Source organism: Schistocerca piceifrons, chromosome X (genome assembly GCF_021461385.2).
Source record: "Schistocerca piceifrons isolate TAMUIC-IGC-003096 chromosome X, iqSchPice1.1, whole genome shotgun sequence".
Taxonomy (NCBI): Eukaryota; Metazoa; Arthropoda; class Insecta; order Orthoptera; family Acrididae; genus Schistocerca; species Schistocerca piceifrons.
In genome coordinates this window covers 137,228,213-137,247,295 of record NC_060149.1, presented here as the reverse complement: position 1 = coordinate 137,247,295, position 19,083 = coordinate 137,228,213, and positions in this window count along the sequence as shown.

Below are 19,083 nucleotides of genomic sequence, written 5' to 3'. Positions count from 1 at the left end.
AGCTCTTCTTGCACTTGGAACAATTGTTTGAAGATGATGAGGATCTCAAGATGGATATTGTCAACTGGTTCAATTTCCAGGCAAAGAACTTCTATGCAGAGGAGATGAAGAAGCTAGTAGAGCATTACAAAAAGTGCTTAGAAGTGGACAGTGTTTACATGGAGAAGTAGAGAAGATTTGTGGGAAATTAAAGCAAGCAACAAACACCAAACACTTTTTCTAATGAATACACATATTTTTATGAGCAAACAGCCCTTACTTCTGAATTTGCCTCATATTATTGTGGAAGATGTCAGACACAGTGGACTGTCAAAAGAAAGGAATGTGTGTCATAAGGAAAAATCAGTGAATCAAAATGGGAGTTGAACCTGCACTCCAATCAGCAGAAATTAATGATGTTGTCCATTTAACTGAAAAGACCACCATCAGTAGCTATGTAGAGTATTTTTCGACAGTGACACTATATTCTGTTTACAGTTTTTTTAAAAGAATATACAGGTCTAGAATAGTGACAGGACCAGTTTTCCATAATATTCCAAGTAATTTTTCCTCTTTAGAGTGGCCTCAAAATAAACTGAAAATGAAATGAGGTGACTTTAACCTTTGGAGATGACTAGTGACCTTGATATCAAAATAAATTGTGCAATTCACAGTCATGGAAACATTTTAATTTTACTACATTTGAACCGATGACAAGGTTTGGAATTCCAGCAACTTGCACATCCTTGATGTCCTCACCTTATAAGATATGCTTCTAAAATATGATCAGTTCTATAATTTATAAAGTAAAAATGTGACATGCTTCATTTTGTTGTGGCAGTATCATACAGGACTTCACCTCTGGCCATAATTTCCTGTGGCCAGTTTTGGTGTTGTTAAGTGTACATGGTCACTCAACCACAGATAGTCCATCTATAAAGGTTATGTTGGATTATGATTTTATTGCCATCTTTTAGTTGTTGTTGTTGTTGTTGTTGTTGTTGTTGTTGTCTTCAGTCTGAATACTGGTTTGTTGCATCTCTCCATGCTACCCTATACTGTCCGAGGTTCTTCATCCCCAATAACTACTGCAACATACATCCTTCTTAAACTGCTTACTGGGTCTCCCTCTACGAGTTTTACTCCCCAAACTTTTGTCCAATTCTAAACTGGTGATCCCTTGATGTCACAGAATGTGTCCTATCAACCAATCCCATCCTTTGGTCAAGTTGTGCTACAAATTTCTTTTCTCATCAACTCCATTCAGTACCTCCTTAGTTACATGATTGACCCATCTAATCTTCAACATTCTTCTGCAGCACCACATTTCAAAAGCTTCTATCTCTTTTTGTCTAAAGTGTTTATCGAACATGTTTCATTTCCATACATGGATGCACTCCAGACAAATACCTTTGGAAAAGTCTTTCTAACACTTAAATCTATATTCAATGTTAACACATTTCTCTTCTTCAGGAATGCTTTTCTCACCACTGCCAGTCTATCTTTTATATCCTCTCTACTTCTGACATCATCAGTTACTTTGCTGCACAGGTAGCAAAACTCATCTACTACTTTAAGCGTCCCATTTCCTAATCTAATCCTATTAGCATCATCTGATTTAATTCAACTACTCTCCTTTATCCATTTCGCTTTTGTTGATGTTTACCGTATTTACTCGAATCAAAGCCGCACTCGAATCTAAGACGCACCTGAAAAATGAGACTCAAAATCAAGGGAAAAATAATTTCCAGAAACTAAGCTGCACCTGAAATTTGAGACTCGAAATTCAAGGGGAGAGAAATGTTTTAGACCGCACCTCCAAATTGAAACAAAGTTGGTCCATTGTAACATGATACACAACTGAAGTCGGAGGGATGAAGATACAGCTACAGTAGTTTGGCTCGAGTCATAAGTTTAACAGTTAAGCTTTACCAAGCAGCCATTGCTATGTGCCAGGTGCTCCGTCCGTATTTATACGGGTACCCTTCCTTTTTGACGTGCTTCGTCTGGTTAGAATTGGTTGCTTATTTTGATCTGGTAAGTGCCGTTTTCTTTGTTATAGGTTTTTACATCACTCTAAGCGGAAAATGCATTATTGTACTGTGTCATGCATTGTTTGTTTACGACCTGTCGCTGCTCGCGGCATGGCTTGCTTTTGTGCGCGCTACTGCGGCTTACAATTAAAAAAAAAAAGAGAGAGAGGACTTGTCTAATAAGCGAAACAATGGCAAGAGACTGCTATTTGTTGATACCAACACTGTTGCTTTCTTTGATAATGAGCAACAAGCACCGAATAATAGACTGCGTATTATAGATGATGTTCTGAACGAGAGTTTAGAGAAAATTTTTCTCCATTTGAAAATCTTTGGAGACGCCTCTTTAGTACATTACATTCTGCACAGAAATCAGATTCATCTTAGATTTAAAAATCTAGTCAATTGCCATGCTTCATTTCTGACTGTATCACTATTCAGCATAAGAATAATATAAATATAAACATGATTTGATATGTATATTCTTCTGCTTTTGCTGTTGTCTCGCTCTAGTTTCGTAGTTTATTAGGCAGGCAGGATTTAAATGAGATAGCAGCAAACACAAAAGAATACATGGCATAATGTTTACATTCTTCTACCCTTTCTTTTAATTTATTTACTGACACAGAGGTTTGGTGTGTCAGTACTTATCTTTGTGCCTGGAAAGCATGCCTGTATAGTGCTACATATATTCGATGGCAGAAGTTAGTTGTAGTGGCACCTACCAACATTTTTCAGAACTTCCGCTTACTTTGCACTCGATTCTAAGCCACAGGCGGTTTTCTGCATTACAAAAACCAGAAAAAAAGTGCGTCTTAGATTCGAGTAAATACGTATTACATCCTCCTTTCACGGCACTATCCATTCCATTTAACTGCTTTCCCAAGTCCTTTGCTCTCCCTGAGAGAATTATAAAGTCAGCAGGAAACCTCAAAGTTTTTATTTATTCTCCCTAAAATTTAATTGCTACTCCACATTTTTCTTTGGTTTCTTTTACTGTTTGTTCAATGTACAGATTGAAAACACTGAGGATAGGCTAAAACCCTTGTAGCGGTTCCACCTGCTTTTTTTTCTTTGTTTGTTGATTGTCCTTGGTGTTGACGTACTGTGTTGTTACACTGGCTGAAAAATGGGATCTGCAATTTGGATGCTGACTACAGTAAATAATGTAGCTGACAGATGCACAGTTCCTTTTCACTGACTTTTACTTTCACTTTGCACTATCCCCCAGTAACACACAGTTATATATGTATAGCCAGTGCACTACTGTTTAAAATTTCCATAAACCTCATTAATAGTTTGCAGGCGAACCTCCACATACTGCTACAATAGTTTACTGTTGAACATCTACGAGCAGTAAAAACATAACCACATAATTCACACAGTTCTTGAAGAATAAATAGGTTCATATGGAAAGCAGACACTGTCATTGTTTTTACACACAGTCTAATTGTTTAACACTTATTCTACAGTTAACTTGAAGCATTGTTGTCATTCTAACCAACACAGGTTTCTCATCTGAAACTCAGCTGTGGACTGTCTCATGACCAAAAATGAGGCCCTTATATATCATCACAATAATAGGTACTGAAACTACACATTGTTTAAAGTTAAATTTACAGAAATTGCAATTAAAACTTAACTCATTAAATTAACTGAATACATCAAAAGATTAATTTCTTTTAACAGTTTCTCCTACTACAGGGGTTAAGCCGAACTGTTTAAATCATGAAGACAACAAATATAGTTACACAAACAATACTTTTGATAAAACTGTTAATTACTTTGGAATTAATTCAGGGCTGGATTTGCTAATATGTTTTTGAAGAGAGCCAAATAGATACTTTAAGATTACTCGCATTTGTCTTCCAAATGTTACATTACATAATTGATATTTGTTTATACGTCAACAATAGAATTTAAGTCACAAAACAATTACTGATTTTTCCCTATAATGAAAGATACTAACTAGGAATAGTCAAAATTAGATCTGGTGTTATATTCTTTAAGACTAAGGCCCAACATTTCTCTTTTATGAAAACGCAATTTTATTCGCTTATGTTAATGGTAACTAGTTAAAAGTGGAAAAATGAATTTAAGTAGGCAGATGGCAAAAAAAAGAGGGTAATTAAAATTATCCCAGCTTGCTTTGTCACAACCTGTTTCATTTTCTTCTCAACTACTGCTTCCCTTTCATGCCCCTTGACTATTATAACTGCAGCCTGGTTTCTGGACAAGCTGTAAACAGCCTTTTGCTCCCTGTATTTTATTCCTGTTACCTTCAGAATTTCAAAGAGAGCATTCCAGTCCAATTTTAGTATAAAAGGAAAAACTTGAACACTTACATGAACAATTACCAATAAAAGCATTAATGAAACAAATATACTGTGGTAATAAGAGAAATAATCCAGTGCTTGAATCTCGAAAACAGCAAAATGTGTGTCTCTACCTCTTTAAAAAAGAAGTAGCTTGATGTCAGTGATTCATGTTTTATGCTTGTTAACAAAAGAAAGCAAAATGAAATCTAGCTTAGCATTTGCCTAGGCAAGTTGGAAAAATCTCAAAATGATTAACGTCAAATTTACATGTGTTCAACTAGATGTGCGTACCAGTTTGACAATGAAACCATGTAACACCTTCGCAACGTCAAGAAAAGTTGATATATATGAACAAACTGAAAAATGGATGGAGACACAACAGTCTATGACAAGTCACTCACATAACAGCCACAGTGAACAATCCACGTGCTCCAGAGGATAATAAGAAAGATGATAAAAAAAAGAAAGAAATGCAACAACCTCGAGACTTTGACTAAGTGAAACCCCTCTTTCACACAATTCCAGGAACTTGCAAAAAAATTGTGTGAATTGTGGGAAAATGTAAAAGACGGAAATAATATTTTAAGTGGTAAAAGTCACATATAGGACCTCCCCCCCCCCCCCCCCCATCTGCAGTACATTTCCGTAGTTTATGTATATTATATGTACATAATATGCATGAAAATATTCATTGCAGATTTGTTTAATATCTAATAAATGTATTCTGAATTTGGTACTATGTTCAGATGCTGATGTGACATTTCCCACCACTTCAACACAACAAGCTGTACTAAGAGTGACTCATTTTGGTGAGAAGCAGATGGCAGTAAACCATGAAACCACCATATTTAAGTGTTTGCAAAGATAAAGCACTGTATTTGGCAATTTTCATATTTATATTATCATACTACAAAAATATGCACTGCAAGTGTTACATTGGATTAAAGATCTCTCTAAAATGCATCCATTTGTCCTGCTACAATGCTGAGGAAAGTGACACCACTGGCTGTTTTACATTTTATAATGGAAAGTGTGAAATACTGCAAAGAGCTTTAAATATGGTGTGCAAACATAGAGATTAGGCTGCACTACTGATCAGTCTGTCACCACAGCCTTTAATTCATATTCACATTCATTGGCTTCACAAACTCACAACCAAATTGTCACGTTCAAAACTAAGATACACCTTGGGCTACATTACAGATCAGTCTGCCACCACTACCAAGATTCTGGGGGCTGTGGGTGGGTGGGTTACCATATCTCTCTTTACCCTCATACGTTGATGCTTTATAAAAGATAAATAAGCCATTTTGTTTATCACACAGACTTTTAATTTGAATGGTCTTACATAAATGTGGCATAATGAAAAAAAAGGTTCAGCAGTCCCTACTTTTTAAGGAAAAAAATCTGAAATTGTAGATTGCTTTAATTTTTTGGTGAATTGTTACAATTTTCAGTTCATAAACACAATGAACAGCTCTGACATCTACATCTGCAGCAAAAATCAATTTTTTATTGTCCTCACTGCCGCATTTAGCAGGGGTACAGTCGGTGAGAGGCGAGGGGAAGGTAGCGTCAGCTGCTTCCTGCAGTGCTCACATCATTACCAGCGACTATTTGTGGAGTTATACTTCGCGTCTACGGGTAAGCTACCGTTGGCAGCGCTTGCAGACAAATGAATATTAAAATACAAACGAAGAGGCTGGCTGTGTGAGCACGCACAGCCAACATGAAAATAAAATGCATACCTTGTGAGTCTGGAACTGAAGCATGCGTGGAATCCACGCTTGGAAGATAATCGTTCATGTAGGAATGTTTATCTCGTACACATTATTGAAAAAATTACACTAAATGTCAATTTGAGGATTGTCCTGATTAATTTTTTTAAAAAATACGCATATATATTTATGAATAAACATCAACGGATTTGGTGAATCTTCAGAGATTTCCGTTTAAAAACATAATTTGTTCCACTTTTTTCCCTGTCAGGTGATTTCTTCTGTCAGTTATAAGGTGCCCTGCCTTCGAGAACACTCTTTCACATGGCGTGGAGGTTGCGACAATACACAGTCGTATTTTTCGAGTTCAAAGAGCGAGGGGTATACTGACAGTCGTTCAGACCACCACTGAAGTGGATTGCCTTGTCTCTGTAGCAGGGGCTCTTGTAAATATTTGTCCACTTCCACTATTGCAGCAGCTCTCGGGTGTGGATTACTCTGCAGCCTGGAAAACACTTCATCAAATTCGAGCCAGAGACTGGAAGTTGATTCAGTGGTTGGAACTGAGATTGTTGCAGTAGCAGTGGATGTGTTCGTCACAAATTTCTCACAGTGCCTGATCAGGTTTAATTTCACCTTCTCAGCAGAATTTTTATCAGAAAAACCATGTAATTTGAACCGGGAATCCAATGCAGTTGCTTCCGCGAAAATGGAATTTTCCTCTATATTTCTAAATCGTCGTTTTAGGTCTTCAGCTAACTTTTCGGCCATCTGTTGCACGTCTACATGAATTTCAGTGTTATTAACAAACCGGCAACACCATTTTTTCAACGAGCGACTAAGTAGCATAACATTAGAAGCAGTGACAACATTTTCACTTGACATTTCCTCAGTGCAGTCTTTGAAAACTTTCAACAGGTCACAGGCTTGTGTTACACTTGCAATGTCCTCTGCAGTCAGGTTTGGAAGATCTGGATAATTCAGAGTGATAACTGTCATTAGGAAATTCTTAACCTCGATTATTCTTCGCAGGATATCATAGGTTGAATTCCATCTTGTAACAGTGTCCTGTTTTAGTGTCAGAACTGGCTCTTTTAACTGTTCCTGCATCTTTTTCAGTTTCGTGCAGGCATGCGAACTTCTTTTAAAAAATTCAACATTTTTTTCTACTTTATTCAGAATGGGTTGAATGTGCGGAAGCCCATTCTGAACAATTAAATTGAGTGTGTGCGCAAAGCAGGGGATGTGTTTCCAGGCTGTGAGTCTTATAGCTGCCACAATGTTAGCAGCATTGTTGCTGACAACACAGACGACTTTTTCTTGAATGCCCCATTCCCTTGTGACACGTAGCAGTTCTTCCGAGAGTTTTTCTGACGTGTGCCTTTCGTCGTATTTAAAGCACTCTAGGAGGGAAGACGCCAGCTCCAGGTCTTTAACGTAGTGTGCTGTCACCGACAAATAACTCTCATTTGTAGCTGAGGTCCACCCATCCATTGTCAGCACAACCGCTTCCGCAGAATTAATTTTGGCTCTCACAATTTCTTTCATCATGGCGTACTGTTGCTGTAGCAGCGTATTGGAAATGGTCTTCCGAGATGGCATTCTGTAAGCACCATTCAGTTTGCCTAAAAAACTTTGGAAATGTTTACTTTCCACTATGTTGAAGGGCAAATAATCCTTTACAACAGTCTGCAGAAGTGCGAAATCTATCTCCTGATTTCTTTTGTTAGAAAGAGGTTTCGGAAAATACATGGGTAATGTTCCGTGATATGGAGGTCTGCTTTCTGATACTGAAGTGGTACTGTTATTTTGTGGCACCAACTGCTGTTCGCTTCTGGCATTTGCTGATGTTAGTTCCGGATTGTGCGGGTTTTTTATCCAAGAAATATCGGAAGATGCAGGAGCAGGGGGCGCTAAGCGTCTGACTGACAATGGCACTGTTGGATGCAGCACTCGAACATGACGCGCTAGATTAAATGTATTTCCTCCTTTATATGAAATACACTTAGAACAATAATTGCACTTTGCTTTCCCATCACCTAAATCGGCGAAGAAACCCCAAATTTCACTACTTTTACGTGATCGCGAGTTGCTAGCCATTGTATAAGAGTGAAAAGACACAAAAACTGCTTTCCAAAGAAAATAAAGAGGGATTTTACCTGAAATCGTACCAATGACTACAGGTGACAGTTTACGTTTTGAATTTGGAGGGTTATTATTCTCAACAAAAATAAAATCTACAGGAAAACTTCTGAATAATTACTTAACGTAGGTATATAGACTTTGTAACAGTGGTAAACATACTCATTCTATTTTGGTTTAAATTTTAAAAGGAACAAAATTGGACTGCATTTCGTTGGTAGCCCTAGTTTTCAGTCCATGAATACAACAAATAAGGTTTCACTTGGCGGATAAAGACTTTTTTGGGCGCTTCATGAGAAAATGTCGAGCAAGATTAAATGTAATCCCTTCTTTATATGTGACAGATTTCTCTGTTTATCTTTCCGTTGTCCCCTTCGACCATGCTCTATTTAACTCTCAGACACTGTAAGAGCGTAATGACGACAATTCACTATCGTTTAAATTCAATGTATGAGAGGATCTTTCATCCTCTCTCCAAAAATTGTTTTCCAAATAGCTTTCCCAAACAAAACGTTCGGGTTTAGCTGGATGTCACTTTTACACCCATTCAACCGCTGAATCCGATCCCTTTTTTTTTTTTTTTTTTTTCATTTATTGAATTTCAATTCCCCCCGAAGGGGGCGGGCTGGCAGCAGCTTAGTATGCCGCTCTTCAGCCGACAGATTTTGTGAGAAAGATCAAGAGAACAAATAATAAAAAACAGGCGATAAAATCGGAGACTTAGAGAGTAACAAGGCGAAAAGAAAACGTGGAACTTAAAACAACAACACAGGGATGATGACGCTAATAAAAATACATACGAAGCAGACAGGGAAAACAATAGACAATTAAAAAAAACACGGCGACAGTCTGGATTCTGTTCGCAAAAGACATAAAATTCACACCTAGCGACAGCATGGTTTCTGTTCGCAACACGAGAAAGACAAACAACACTGAAAAGTCACTGGAACACTGCACTAAAAAGTTGGCAAATGTGACACCACAGTCGAGAGCAGGTGGGGGGAAACTGGACAGAAGATGGGAAAACAAAAAAGGGGGGAAAGGAGAGTAAAAGCGAAGGGGGGAGCCGGGAAAGGAGCTGAAGGAGGACGAGGACCCATAAGAGGGGTGGGGGGCAGACACAACAGGGAGTGGGGTAGGCAGAGGAGTGGAATACAAAAGGACTGGGGCGGAGAAGGGAGGTAGGGAGAGGTTTAGTGGGGAGAAAACAGGACGGGAGGGGGGGAGGGGAAGAGGGAGCCCAGGGAAAGGACAGAGGAAAGGAGGGGGATTGAGGATCAGAGTTGATAGGAAGGATAAATGGAGGGAGAGAGGGCATCATCCGGGAGGGGGAGTTGACGGAAGCCACCTTGGGAAAGGAGATGGAGGGTGTAGAGATGGAGGGAAGGGGGGACACAACGGTGAAGACATGGCAGGGGGCGGGGATGGGAGAGGAGAGGAGCAACCAGGGGGTGAGGGGGTTCAAGACGGCGGGAGGTGTAGAGGATGCGGATATGATGAAACCGATTTTTTTTTTTTTTTCTTTATTGTATTTCAATTCCCCAACGGGGCGGGCTGGCAGCAGCATATGCGCTGCTCTTCAGCCGAAAGACATAGAACAAAACAATAGAAGACATTTAAAAACAGCAAAGGAGAGAAGAAGGCGAACATAGATATAAAAAGGGAGAACATCATGGAAGGCAATAGACAAAGAAAAAAACGGGGTGACTGTAAAATGGAGATAAAAAACTGTTTAACAGTAGCACACACAAAAAGCCACACACTGCGACGATTAAAAGAACACAAGGCACAGTATGACTGGAGCATAAAGGTGTTGACGGTTGGCATAGCACACAACGTAACACTGGCGGCGAACCTCAAGGCAGTACACAATTAAAATCACACCTCTTGATGTACACAAGAAACAGCACTAAACACAACACTGATGTGGCACACGGATGAGGATCAATACAGAGGATCAGCCAGGTTCAAGGAGATAAGGGAGACCTGAAGAAGGGAGGGAGGGGAAGAGATGGGGGAGGGGAATGGGGGGCGCGCGGAAGAGGGCCAGGTAGGGAGGGATGTGGGAAGGAGAGAGGCAAGTATAGGGTGCAGGGTCTCAGGGGAGGGGGGATGGAGGAAAATCCGCTCTGGGAGAAGGAGGAAAGAGGAGAAGTGGGGCCCTGGGGAGGGGGGGGGGGGGGGAACAAGGCCGGGTTATAGTTGGAAGGAAGGGTATATGTCACGGCGAAGTTCGTCATCTGGGAGGGGGAGGCGTTGGAAATTGCCCTGATGAAGGAGATGGAGGGTGTGGAGGTGGAGAGAGGGAGGGATACAGCGATAGAGGCGCGGCAACGGGCGGGGGGTGGAGAGGAAGGAGGAAACCAGAGGGTGGGGGGGGTCAACCCTGCGAACAATGTAAAGGATGCGGAGATGTTGGAGGAACAAGAGGAGGTGGGGGAAGGGGATCAGTTCATACAGGAGCCGTGTGGGGGAAGGAAGGCGGATACGGAAGGCAAGGCGGAGCGCATGGCGTTCAAGGATTTGGAGGGCCTTGTAAAAGCGGGTGGGGGCGGAGATCCAGGCAACGCTGGCATAACAGAGGATAGGACGGATGAGGGATTTGTAGGTGTGGAGGATGGTAGAAGGATGCAATCGCCATGTCCGGCCGGACAGGAGTTTCAGCAGGCGGAGGCGGGAATGGGCTTTCTGCTGGATGGTCAGGAGATGAGGGGTCCAGGTGAGGTGTCGGTCAAGGGTGAGGCCAAGGTATTTCAGGGTGGGGGTGAGTTGGATAGGATGACCATAAAGGGTGAGGTAGAAATCATAGAGGCGAAAGGAGCGAGTGGTGCAGCCTATGATGATTGCCTGGGTTTTGGAGGGGTTGAGACGGAGGAGCCACTGGTTACACCAAGTGGTGAACTGGTTAAGGTGGGTTTGGAGGGTACGTTGAGACCGTTGAAGGGTAGGATAGAGAGCCAGGAAGGCGGTGTCATCAGCATACTGGAGAAGGTGGACTGGTGGGGGTGGCTTGGGCATATCAGCTGTATACAAGAGGTAAAGGAGAGGGGAGAGGAGGTCTTCCACAGGGCAGGGTAGAAGCCAGTAGAGAGGATGACATTATAGAGACGGGCGAGGACAGTTAGGAAGGAATAGGGGCTTTCTCGAAGGTGACGGTAGGTGACACAGTCGTGACCAGGGGCCGTGTTGCGTTTGGACTGGAGGAGAAGTTTAATGTCTTGTGCTGTGATGGGAGTGTTGACGTTGGAGGGGGGCAACTGACCCAAGTACTGGAGACTAGGAGCAAGTGGAGCGACTGAGGTATCAGCACGTTCCATGACGGTGGGGAAAAGAGAATAATCAAAGTGGGGATCATCGGGGATGGAGAAGACCTCGGAAAGGTGGGAAGCGAAGTGGTTGGCCTTACTGAGGTTGTCTGGAAGGGGGCGGTCGTTATGGAGAAGGGGGTAGTGGGGAGCGGAAAGGGAACCAGTAAGACGATGGAAGGTGGACCAGTACTTGGAGGAGTTGATAGGGAGGGTGGCATTGAGTCGTGTGCAGGTCTGGCGCCAGTCCCGGCGTTTCGTTGCTGTAATAAGGTTCCGTACGTGTCCCTGTATTTGCCGGTGGCGTTGGAGTGTATCCCTGTCACGAGTGCACAGGAAGGAGCGATAGAGGCGGCGGGATTCACGGCGGAGGAGGACAGCCCGCGGAGGGAGAGTGGGACGGTGTGGGTGGATGGTTTTAGTAGGAACATTGGCCTCCACGGCGTCAGTAATTACCGTCTGAAGGAAGGACGAGGCGCGGATGATGTCATCAGGATGGCGATAGGTAAGAGGGTGGCTTTCGACCTGGGTGGAGATGAAGTCCCGGTAGGCATCCCAGTTGGCACGGCGATAGTCATGGACGACCTTGGGAGGGGGTGCAGGTTGCGGAGCCGGAGGGGGGCGGTTTGCAGACGTTATGGTGAGAAGGACAGGGAGGTGATCGCTACCTGTGGGGTCAAGGACGGCGACAGTGATACGCCCAAGGAGGTTGGCGGAGGCAATGACAACATCGGGGGTGGCGTTACTTTCAGGTCGGGTGTGCTGGGGAATGGGAACAAGGTCACCCTGGATTGTGGAGGGGGACTGATGCCACCGCCGAAGGGCAGCAGGAGTGCGGCTATGGATGTTGAGGTCCGCGGCAATCACATAGGTGGAGAAGGTGTGGTCAATGTGTGAGATGAAGTCATAAGGAAGAGGAGCAGTGGAGCGGACATAGATGGTGGCACAGGTAATGGTGAGGGAGGGGAAGAAGACGCTAAGGATAAGGTGTTCAGTGGGGTCATTGAGGAGAGGTTGTGGCCGGACGGGGATATGCTTAAGGTGGCCAATCGCGACTCCACCCTGCGCACGAGGACCAGGAGCATCAGTGCGGTGGAGGATATAGGGGGAGGCGCGGATAGAATGTTGGGGCTGGAGAAAAGTTTCGTTCAAGAGGAAGGTGTCGACCTGGTGGTGGGAGAGGGTGTGCATGAGGAGGTATTTGTTGGAGCGGAAGGAGCGAATGTTCTGGAAGAGGATGCGAGACTCGTGCCGCGCCATGACGGGAAGGAGGGGGGGAAGAGGGGGAAGGGAAGAGACTTAAACTAGGGTGTCGAGGCGGGTGAAGGTGAAGTGGGCTTGGTTGTGGGAGTGAGTGGCGAAGGTGTTCAGGTGGAAAACAGAGCGAGCAGCAAGGGATATTTGTTGGAAGGTGTGCGGGCGCTGAAAAGGGTGAATGTTTTGGAGTACAAAAAGGTAATGAACCGGATGATGTCCTCGGCCGTGGGGGGTGGACGGAGGGAATTGTTAGGATGGACAGGAGGATCGACGGGACGAACTGGGACTGTAAGTTCAGGGGTGGCTGGAGGGGGTTTAGCTTTACACTTGTGAGAGTATGTGGGATGGGGGCCATTGCAGGTATTACAGGAAGGAGGAGCAGCGAGGTTGGGGCAGTTCTTGAGAAAGTGGGAGGCCTTGCAATGGGGACAGGTGGGGGGGTTTTTGCAGTTGGGAGTCAGGTGGTCATTGTACATCAGGCACCGCTGGCAACGGTAGGATTGGGGAGGGGATTTGGAGGATTCAACAGGGTGGCGACGGTGGTATATCAGGGCACCCTGGGTGAGGAGATGGTCTATGGATGGGCGGATTCTGAGAATACCCGCATGAGGTAGGTGGGACCAGAGGCATTGTGGATACGGCGGGCAGAGCGGATTTCCAAGTCCGGGTGGGAGTTCAGTTCTACCAACACTTCATCCTCTGTGATCACCGGGCTGAGCTTGGTGATCACAGCGGTGTAGGTGGGGGGCGACGGGGAGGCTGGGGCTGACGAGGAGTGGAAGCGGAAAGGAAGGGTGTCAGAGAGGCGTGGGGGCCAAACATAACTCGTGGGAGTTTTCGCAGGAGGTCTGTGTGAAAGGATGGGGACGGGGACTTGATAAGGACTGAGTCCCTGCGGGGAATGAGTTGGGAGATGGGAGCACCAGGTACGTACTTTCGTATTTCCTTGGTGAGGGTACGAGCGTCGAGGAACTTAGGATCGGGAGTTGACAGGACAAAGGTGTGGAGGGTGGGGGCCAAGGTAGGGGTGGCAGGAGGATGGGTGGTGTCCATGGTGACGGCAGGGGGAAGGGGAGGTGGCGTTGATTTTTTGTGGAAAGTGGCGGGAGCAGAGTCGGTAAGGACGCGCTTTTGGGGTTTTTTGGAGACTGGAGGCTGGGAGGAGGGGAGAGGGACGGGGAGGAGAGGGAGGTGGCGGGTGGCAGATCCCTGTGGCGTAGTGGAGGCACCGGGAGAAGCAGCTGGTTCAGTGGTGGCGATGGTGGCTCGGCGCGACGTGATGCGTGCGGGAGATGCAGAAGACGACGCGACGGGGTCGGTGAGAGAGGGGAAGCCAACCACCTGAGGGACGGCAGCAGAGGCGGCAACATAGGCGTACGTGAGGGCGAAGATAGTAGTGGGAGCTGTTGAGGGTGTGGAGGCTGGAGGAAGGGTGTAGAGGTGTGGGTATACAGCAGGGGAGGAGGTAGGGGGGTGGGTAAGTGGGGGAAGGGAAGGGGAGGTGGAAGGAGGGAGGCCAGAGGCGGCACTCCAGGAAGTGACTGTGGGAGAGGGGGAGGGAGAGGTGTAGATGACGGTGGAGGTGGGAGTACTCATTGCAGACGAACGGCGACGGACAGACGGACGTGCAGCAGGCGGCGTCGGCGTCGGCGATGGGCAGCGGCGAATAGACGGACAAACAGCAGGCGGCGTCGGCGTCGGCGGCGAACAGCAGGCGGCGGCGGCGGCGGCGGTGGCGGCGGCGGCAGCGGTTACGACGACGGCGATGGACAGCCAGCAGGCAGGCGGACGAACGGACGGACGAACGAACAGCGACAGCAGAAAGCTGCGGGCAGACAGACAGACAGACAGACACACACACACAATCTTCGAAGACGGAGATTCCACCCTGAGAGTAGCCCAGGCTTTGCAATCTGACGGTTTCGAAGGAGGGGATCAAACCCTCTAGATGTGTGAATCCGACTTTTTTTTTTTCCTTTATCGTAATTTTCAGCACCTCATACAAGGCGGGCTGGCAGCAGCTTAATACGCCGCTCTTCAGCCTTATGGGGTACAATAATATGAGATAGGTGACACAGAAAATACAAAAAATGGCTCGCAAAGAAAGTAGTTACAAAAAACAAAAAACAAGAAGCCGTTCACGTTTGACGATAAAAACACTAACACTTGTTGACACTGCGCACAAAACACGGAGAACTGTGACGGCACATGTGAACAGTTGAGTTGTAACTGCACGAAACACAAAACGAAACACACACACTAGACACTGACGGCGATGATCTCCGGCGCACGAATGTTCACTATGCGAGTGCGAGACCGGGGACCTGCCAAGAGAGGAAGAGGAGGAAGGGGAGTGGGAGAGGGAGAGGGGAGAGCAGAGATGCCACGGGCAGGGGAGAAAGGGGGGGAGGGAGGAAGGGGGAGGGGAAGCCCGGGGGGGGGGGAAGAGTGGTGGAGGGAGGGGACGGGGGAAAAGGAAAGAGAAGGGGTGGGAAGGGAAGAGAAGGGAAGGAGGGAGGGTGCCTAAAGGAAAGGACACCGGAAGTGGGTGGTGGGGCAGGGTCAAAGTTGATAGGAGGGGTAGATGGAGGGGAGGAGGACATCATCAGGGAGGGGGAGCTGGCGGAAGCCACCTTGGGAGAGAGTAAGGAGGGTGGAGAGATGGAGACCGGACGGGATGTGGGAATACAGGCGCGGCAGCGGGCGGGGATGGGAGAGGATCGGGGATACGAGCAGGTGAGGAGGATCAAGTTTACGGGAGGTGTACAGGATCCGTATCCTTTCAAGGAAATGGAGGAGGTGGGGGAAGGGGATGAGATCATACAGGGTCCCGGTGGTGGAGGGGAGACGGATGCGATAGGCGAGGCGGAGAGCATGGCGTTCAAGGATATGGAGGGATTTATAAAAGGTAGGGGGGGCGGAGATCCAGGCTGGATGGGCATAACAAAGGATAGGGCGGATGAGGGATTTATAGGTGTGGAGGATTGTGGAAGGGTCCAGACCCCACGTACGGCCGGAAAGGAGCTTGAGGAGACGGAGTCGGGAACGTGCCTTGGCTTGGATTGTACGGAGATGGGGAGTCCAGGAGAGGCGACGGTCGAGGGTGACGCCAAGGTACTTAAGGGTGGGAGTGAGGGCGATGGGACGGCCATAGACGGTGAGATAGAAATCAAGGAGGCGGAAGGAAGGGGTGGTTTTGCCTACAATGATCGCCTGGGTTTTCGAAGGATTGACCTTGAGCAACCACTGGTTACACCAAGCGGTGAATCGGTCAAGATGGGATTGGAGAAGGCGTTGGGAGCGTTGCAGGGTGGGGGCAAGGGCAAGGTAGGCAGTGTCATCGGCAAACTGGAGAAGGTGGACGAGGGGTGACGGCGGCGGCACGTCCGCCGTGTACAAAAGGTACAGGAGGGGGGAGAGGACGGAGCCTTGGGGCACACCGGCGGAGGGGAAAAAGGTGTAGGAATCCGTGTTATGGATGGTGACATAGGAACGACGGCGGGAGAGAAAGGAGCCGATCAGACGGACGTAGTTAATGGGAAGGGCGAAGGTTTGGAGCTTGAAGAGGAGACCGGAATGCCATACGCGGTCATATGCACGTTCGATGTCCAGGGAGAGGAAGATTGCGGAGCGACGGGAATTAAGCTGTTCAGAAAGGAGATGAGTGAGGTGAAGGAGAAGGTCGTCGGAAGAGAAGGACGGCCGAAAGCCACACTGGGTAACGGGAAGGAGGCGGTGCTGGCGGAGATGCTGGTGGATGCGTCGGGTGAGGATAGATTCCAGGACCTTACTGAAGACCGAGGTAAGGCAGATGGGATGGTAGGAGGAGACGGCGGACGGCGGTTTGCCAGGTTTAAGGAACATGAGGATACGGGAGGTTTTCCACAGGTCGGGGTAGTAACCGGTGGACAGGACTACATTGTAGAGCCTGGCCAGGGTGGAGAGGAAAGAGACAGGAGCTTCACGAAGGTGACGGTAGGTGACACGATCGTGACCAGGAGCGGTGTTGCGTTTTGTGCGGAGTGTAGCAATGAGATCCTGTGTAGTGATAGGGGCATTGAGTTCTGTGTGTGCAATGTTGTCCAAGTACTGGAAACCCGGGGCGAGCGGAGGGACGGAGGTGTCAGTTCGATCGCGGACATCCGGGAAGAGGGAGTAATCGAACTGGGGATCATTGGGGATGGAAAAGACATCGGAGAGGTAGGAGGCAAAGTGATTGGCCTTACGAAGGGTGTCAGGGAAAGGGTGATCATCATGGAGAAGAGGATAGTAGGGGGAGGGTTTAGTTCCGGTAAGGCGACGGAAGGCCGACCAGAACTTGGACGAGTTGATTGGCAGGGTAGCATTTAAACGGGTGCATGTCTGTCGCCAGTCCTGGCGTTTCTTAGCCGCGAGCAAATTACGAATGTGTCGCTGGAGTTGCCGGTGGCGTCGTAGTGTGTCCGGGTCACGCGTGCAGAGGAAGGCACGGTAGAGTGGACGGGATTCGCGGAGGAGGAGAACAGCCTGTTGGGGTAAGGTAGAACGGTGGGGGTGGATGGCGACAGTAGGAACGTGGGCCTCCACGGCCTCAGACAAGGTCTGCTGGAGAAAGGAGGCGGCATGGGTGACATCGTCAGGGTGGTGGTAGGGGAAGGGGTGGCTATCGACCCGGGTGGAAAGGGTAGCCCGGTAGGCATTCCAGTCGGCACGGGAATAGTAGTGGACAAACCTAGGGGGAGGGTCAGTACGAGGGTCGGGGCGAGGCCGACGACCGTCTGAAACAGTGAGGAGGACAGGGAGATGGTCGCTACCAATCGGCTCCAGGACATCCACCGTTATGCGGCCAAGGAGGTTTGGGGAGGAGAGGATAACATCTGGAGTGGAGTTGGATTCGGGATGGGTATGCTGGGGGATGGGGACCAGGTCGCCTTGAAGGGTGGAGAGGAACCGATGCCACCGCCGTAACTGGGAAGCGGAACGACTATGGATGTTGAGGTCGGCGGCGATCACGTAGGAGGAAAAGGTACAATCGACGTGGGAGAGGAAGTCGAAGGGAATTGGAGCGTTGGGGCGGACATAGATGGTGGCGCAGGTAACGGTAAGGCCGGGGAAGAAGAGACTAAGGATCAGGTGTTCGGTGGGGTCGGGAAGGAGGTTGGAGCCGAACGGGGATCTGGCGGTGGTGACCAATGGCAACTCCGCCACGCGCAATTGGGAGGGGATTATCGGAGCGGTGGAGGAGGTAGGGCGAAGTGTGAACGGTATGGTGGGGTTGGAGGAAGGTTTCATTAAGGAGGAAGGCATCCACGCGGTGGGTGGCAAGGGTGTGCAGGAAGAGGTTCCTGTTGGCGGGTAGAGAGCGGATGTTGTTGAAAAGGATACGTTGCTGTCGTGCCATGATAGGAATTTAGGCGAGGGTGTCAAGGCGGGAGAAGGTGAAATGGGCCTGGTTGTTGGAGTAGGTGGCGTACATCTTGAGTTGGAATATGGAACGGGCGGCAAGGGAGATCTGCTGGAGGGTGTGGGGGCGCTGAAAGGGATGAACATTCTGGAGGGCGATGGTAAGGAACCTTATGATGTCCTCAGCGGTGGGGAGGGGACGAAGGGAATTGCCATAAGGGGTGGGGGCGTCCAGGGGACGGGCAGGGACGGTGAGTTCAGGAGTGGTTGGAGGGGGTCGGGCTTTACACTTTTGGGAGTAGGTGGGATGGGGCAGATTGCAGGTATTGCAGGAAGGAGGGGATTGGAGGTTAGGGCACTGCCTGAGGAAGTGCGCTTGCCGACAATGCAGGCAGGTGGGGGCCTCGCGGCACTCAGCTGTGGGGTGCGCGTTATAGCGCAGACACCTCTGGCAGTGCAGGGATTGAGGAGGGGAACGGGAGGGGTCGACCTTGTACCGCTGGTTAAAAAGGAGGGCACCCTCCTTCAGGAGACGGTCAATGGAGGGGGCGTGCTTAGAAAAAACCCGCATAAGGCGGGTGGGGCCGGCAGCGTTATGTATGCGGCGAACCGCACGCACCTCCAAATGGGGATGCGCCTTGAGCTCCGCCAACACCTCCTCCTCCGTGATCACTGGACTAAGCCGAGTGATCACGGCGGTGAGAGTTGGCGGGCGACGCGGAGGTTGGGGTTGGCGGGAGGGAGGTGGTGAAGGAGCAGGGGTGAGAGAGGCATGAGGGCCAAAGCGGGTGACAGGGATGCGGGAAAGGAGGTATGTGTGGAGGGTTGGGCTGGGGGAGGAGATGAGGACCGAATCACGGCGAGGATTGAGGAGGGAGATGGGGGCACCAGGACAATGCTGGCGAAGGAAGAGGGTGAGGTTCCGGGCTTCAAGGAGAGAGGGATCAGG